Genomic DNA, 6,000 nt, shown 5'->3' with positions numbered 1-6,000 from the left:
GAGATGGTGAATTGTAGTCCCACCCGTTCTGAAAAATCTTGCCAAGAAAATTGCAGGACTTGTCCAGGCGGTCCCTAAGAATCAGACATGACTGAACGGAAGAAGAAAAAAAAAGACTTAACATGATATCCTCCTCCTATGCCCCCAAATGCTGAAATAATTGTTGGGATCATAGGATTAACTTCTTGCCTTGAATCTCCTCATTGCAAACCTGAACCCTAATTTTAGCTAAAGGCCCATCCAAGACCTTTCTTCCCCATCAGATTAAAAAAACAAAAAAAGTTCAGAACCATCCATGGAGATTCTTAATCATCCAGGTCATGGTTGTCCCAAAGAGCAACTGAATTTTCTTTGGGTTTTTTTTTTCCCCTTGAAAATGTTTCACTTCTCATCCAAGCTGTTTCTTCGGTTCTGTTCACTTCAGAACTGAAGAAGCTTCTTGGATGAGAAGCAAAAGGTTCAGACCCAAACCTCATCTAAGTGCACCGTTGGATACCTGCAAGCAGAATAGTGACCCAAATCATCCAGGAGCCCCCAAAGTTTTACATCAGAAGAAACCAAATGAAATTCAACAGCCCAGCTGGTGTCTGAGATGTCTTGGCTTTTGCCTGATGGGACTGGTTTAAATCCCCATCCCGACAGACAAAACTTCCTGTTCCCAGCCGTGAAACAGCTCAATTGCTTCTGGGTCTTGGCCTTCATTTCCATCTCAATATTCAGGCAGTTGTTTTGCCATCCAAGAATCTCACAGGAAGGCTGTTGTTTCCTTGGCAGTGGGAAGGTCTCGCCATCTGTTGAATGCTGAGAAGGCCTGCATTGTCTCAGCTTGGCAAAGCCCGGCTAGAATTCAGGTCGTGATCGGTTGTAACCTGAAGCTACCCAGAAATCTATGGAGGGCTGTCTGGATGTTTGGAGACGGGGACCACACAGCAGCTTGCAGAGACCATATCCCTCCAGATTGAAGGGATGAACCACCAAGCCGTGCTCCCTGTTTTGGTTGTTCTTCAACGGAAGGCCCTTCCTCCGTGTCTCTCAATGCCCACCGCAGTTTTCCCCCCAGCCCGACAATCTTAAGTCGGGCAAGATGACGAGCCCCAGGACTCCCAGGCTACGTTGGTTATTGTCTGTGCGGCCCAACATGGTGGACCAAATTGAATAGAAGTCTTCTTTCATGTGTTGTCTTAAAAGCAAACGCCACTGGGTTGGCATGGGAAGTTTCCAAAAAGAGCTGAAGTTGTGCCAGGCGGAAATTTGGGACAACAGCTGTAAGTCAACATTGACAATACGGAGTTGGGTGATGTGACTTACAAGAAGCAGCCAGTTGGGTGGCACTTTTTCAGAATGACACATTTTATTAAAGGCACAAGGTTTTGTGAGTTAATTTTGATTTGGGGCTGCTGTAGTTTAACCCACTTCTCTTCCTATGTATCTACTATCTCTCCCACTCTCTCCCTCTCCCTCCCTCCCTCTCATCCCTATCCACCCATCCACCTACTTATCTTATCTTATCTTATCTACCTATCTACCTACCTACCTATCATCTCATGTATGAGATGTCCTAGACATTGGTATTTGAACAGAGATCTTTTTAACATTTATCTTTTATTTTTTTGTTTTAAATATGGTTTTACATTGTGTAAGCCGCCTCAAGTCACCTCGAGTCGAGGCGGCAATATAAATTAAATAAATAAATAAATAAATGTTCTACTAGTCTAGATGAAATGTTAGTATAGGTTGCTAGTCCATGTATGACATGTTATATGCTAAATAGATCTATCTATCTATCTATCTATCTATCTATCTATGTATCTCTTATCTATCTATCTGTCTGTCTGTCTGTCTGTCTGTCTGTCTGTCTGTCTGTCTGTCTGTCTGTCTTATCTATCTATCTATCTATCTATCTATCTATCTATCTATCTATCTATCTATCTATCTATCTATCCATCCATCCATCCATCTATCCATCTATCTGTCTGTCTGTCTGTCTGTCTCTCTCTCTCTCTCTCTCCCTCTCCTCTCTATCTATCTATCTATCTATCTATCTATCTATCTATCTATCTATCTATCTATCTATCTATCTATCTATCTATCTTTCGCTTCTCCCCAGGACAACTCACAAGATAAAGTATTGCAATAAATTGAAACGGTCTTAAAAAGACATGACTTGCAATTTAGCACAAGCCAATTATATCATGGTTATTCAACAAACCATCCTAAACAAACCTTAAGCAAATTGTGGCTTTGTGTTGGACAAAGCCACCTGTTAATACCCCCCACTCCTCACTGGAAATGAATTCAGCAGGAGCCCTTCTTACAAGGCGTCCCAGAACAGATGCAAGAGGGCTAAAAGAACAGGGAGTAAAGAAGGAGTAACGTTTATTTACATTGACTTGTATCCCGCTGTTATTTTTTTTTACAAATAACTCAAGGCGGCAAACATACCTAGCACATCTTCCTTCTCCTATTTTCCCCACAACAACCATCCTGTGAGGTGGGTGGAGTTGAGGGAAAGAGACTGGCCCAAAGTCACCCAGCTGGCTTTCGTGGCTAAAGCAGGACCTGAACTCACAGTCTCCCTCTTAACTGGTGCCTTAACCACTAGGCCAGACGGGATCTCAACTATTTGAGTCAACTTTTTGTGTAACCGAGGGACTGGTAGCTATCAAGGAAGGCTCACAGGCATCCTCAGATTTGATGCAGACGATTTGTTTAGAAACGCAGGGTGTTTGCATCTAAAGCCTATCTCCAAAATTGCTCTGGTGTGAAGTCATTGTCAGACTTTTGCACAAAGTATGTACTGTAGTCAATTTTTAAATATATTCCTCCCATGTGGGATACACGCAGGGAGGGCTGGTGAAAAAAAGCCAAGGTCCACCCCTGTTCCTCAGAGGGTCCAAGAAAAGTGGCTGGGCTGGGATAGTCGATTTAAAACTGGGTCAAAACCCAGCTGAGCTGTTTCCCCCCCTCCCAACACTGCAGCACTCCGTAATATGAAAAAAAAAATCTGCAGTCTGGTGTCTGGAGCCAAAATGCAAGGACACCGTCAGTGCAAGGCATCCGCATGGTACAATTTATTTTCACTGCAGCAGGACACAAACTGGGCACAAACTTCACCTCGGTGTCCATAACGTCGTGGCTTACTGAAACGGGACACAATCTTATGGCAATGCTCCACCCTACAGCCAGGATCGGGGACGAGGAAATGAACTGAATCCCCACCCTGATAAAACTGAATTGAATACTTGATTTGGCCAAGTGTGATTTAGCCACGCGAGGAATTTTTCTCCGGTGCAGAAGCGCTCAGTGCACATACAAAACAACCGAATAATAGCACTTAGACTCACTGTATATACCACTTTATAGTGCTTTCCAGCCCTCTCAAAGCGGTTTACAGAGTCAGCCTCTTGCCCCCAACAATTTTGGGTCCTCGTTTTACCCAACTCAGAAGGATGGAAGGATGAGTCAAAGTTGAGGCGGTCAGGATTGAACTGCTCACAGTCAGCAGAGTTAGTCTGCAATGCTGCATTCTACCCACTGTGCACCATGGATGGATGGATGGATGGATGGATGGATGGATGGATGGATGGATGGATGGAAGGAAGGAAGGAAGGAAGGAAGGAAGGAAGGAAGGAAGGGCAATAGCCTCTAGACTTACATACTGCTTCACAGTGCTTTTACAGCCCACTCTAAGCGGCTTACAGAGTCAGCTTCTTGCCCCCAACAATCTGGGTCCTCATTTGACCCACCTCGGAAGGATGGAAGGCTGAGTCAACCTTGAGCCAGTCAGGATCGAACTGCTGGCAGTGGGCAGACTTAGTCTGCAATGCTAAATTCTACCCACTGCACAACATGGATGGATGGATGGATGGATGGATGGATGGATGGATGGATGGATGGATGGAAGGAAGGAAGGAAGGAAGGAAGGAAGGAAGGAAGGAAGGAAGGAAGGAAGGAAGGAAGGAAGGAAGGAAGGGCAATAGCCCCTAGACTGCATCCAAAACGGGCCACGTGGGGACTCCTGGGAGGAGAGAGGTGAGGTGGGTGGGGCCAGCCAGGAGTGGGATTTGGGGGTTCTCTAAACTGCAAAGAATCTTTGCTAGGGGTCTCCCGAACCTCTGCGAACTCCCAGCAGCCCAACCCTGTGCTTCTCCATTGACTTGTCAGAAGGTTGCAAAAGGGAATCCTGACACTACAACCATTCATAAATATGACTCAGTTGCCAAGCACCTGAATTTTGATCACGTGACTATGGGGATGCCGCCACGGTCATAAGTATGAAAAACAATCGTAAGTCAATTTTTCTGTGCCGTAACTTCCAGTGGTCACTAAATGAACTGTTGTAATACCCGTAATACCAATAAAAGGAGGGAGTGAAGAAGAGAAAAAGAAGGATGAATAATAGTACTACAGCCACACTACAGGTGAAAATATACATAGACCTTATGCAGCACTGTGAAAATTAGGCGTTTAACAAAACGATGGCACGAGGTATGAAACTTGCCCTGTGTTTAGTCTGGGACACATTTTTTACATAGGAACAGGAAATACTAAGATGGGGCCCAACAGAGGCTATATAACTAAGGGTCTCTCAGCCTCTTGGCCCCTCTTTTCCTTCACCCAACATCTTGAAGCATGTGATCGTCCCTTTCACTTTGGAGCTCCAAGCCACGTGGTCCTGTCCACCATTAAACCATCTTTCCAAGCAACTTCCATGAATCCAGTGTCTTTTCCCCCACTTGGAACTGAACCCAGAAGGATATTTCTTCCAACACCCCTGAACCTTCTCTTTTTTAAGCTAGACGTACCATCAACCCCTCGTCATACGGTTTAGCCCCCAGACCACTTATCATCTCTGTTGCTCTTGTCTGCGCTCTTTCTGGGGTCTCGATATCCTTTTTGTTCGGTGGGGACCAGAACCGAATGCTGTATCCCATGTACGGCCTCGCTAGTGAGGTATAAAGCGGTATTATCGCTGTTTTGTCATCTGGATGCTGTCCTTCTGTTGATGCAGAGGGACAATATATATATATATTAAACCACCATTTCCAAGCAAACCATTTCTCCCACATAAATTCTTAATTTAACACCACACCACATACACACTTTTAAGAGATTCCTGCTTCTTCTCCTCCTCATAGTCCTTCCAGTGAGCCTCAGATTATGCAAGGCAAGAAACTGCTTAGGCAAACAACAACAACAACCCCAACACACATACAAACACACAAAGAGACAGAGAGAGGCGGAGAGACAGAGAGAGAGAGAGAGAGAGAGAGAGACAGAGAGGGAGGGAGATCTATATTTCACATGCTTTGAGTTTGGTCTCCTTGAATAATTCAACTCCCTTGAGCTGTTCAGCTCTAGGGCTTTCCCTGGGAGATGGCAGCCCCTGTCGGCGTTGAGAATGCCAAGGGAAATAGGATCAAACAGGCATCGGGATGTTGGGGAAGAATTTCCTGTGTGGAAGGGAAGGGAGAGAAGCTAAATTGGTCTTCCTGGGTTAGCAATTCTTGCCTTGAGGTCTCCATCGAAGATGGAAAGGTAGAGAGATCAGGGAAATGAGCGAAAAAGAGATCTTTCCCTTGGCAAGAGAAGGTGATGCTAACTTTAATCTGTCTCCTTTAGGGATGCTGGAGATCTGCTGTCCTACTTTTGCCTCTGTCTGTCTGTCTGTCTATCATCTATCTATCATCTGTCATCTATCTATCATCTGTCTGTCATCTATCTATCTATCTATCTATCTATCTATCTATCTATCTATCTATCTATCTATCTATCTATCTATCTATCTATCTATCTATCTATCTTCTCCCACAAGCTTCCTTTTATTTATATTTTTCTTTTTTAAAACAGCTGTGATAATTGTTTTAATTGCTGGTTGTATGCCACCTGGGTCACATTTGGGGAGATAGGTGGTCATATTAACTAGAGAGAGGGAGATGATATATAGAGATAGATAGATAGATAGATAGATAGATAGATAGATAGATGATAGACAGTCAT

The sequence above is a fragment of the Notechis scutatus genome, chromosome 12 (assembly GCF_049901735.1).
Source record: "Notechis scutatus isolate UNSWTSFEM ecotype Mainland chromosome 12, rNotScu1.2, whole genome shotgun sequence".
In the NCBI taxonomy this organism is placed as follows: Eukaryota; Metazoa; Chordata; class Lepidosauria; order Squamata; family Elapidae; genus Notechis; species Notechis scutatus.
The sequence above is the reverse complement of the archived record's forward strand: the minus strand, read 5'-3'. Positions refer to the sequence as shown.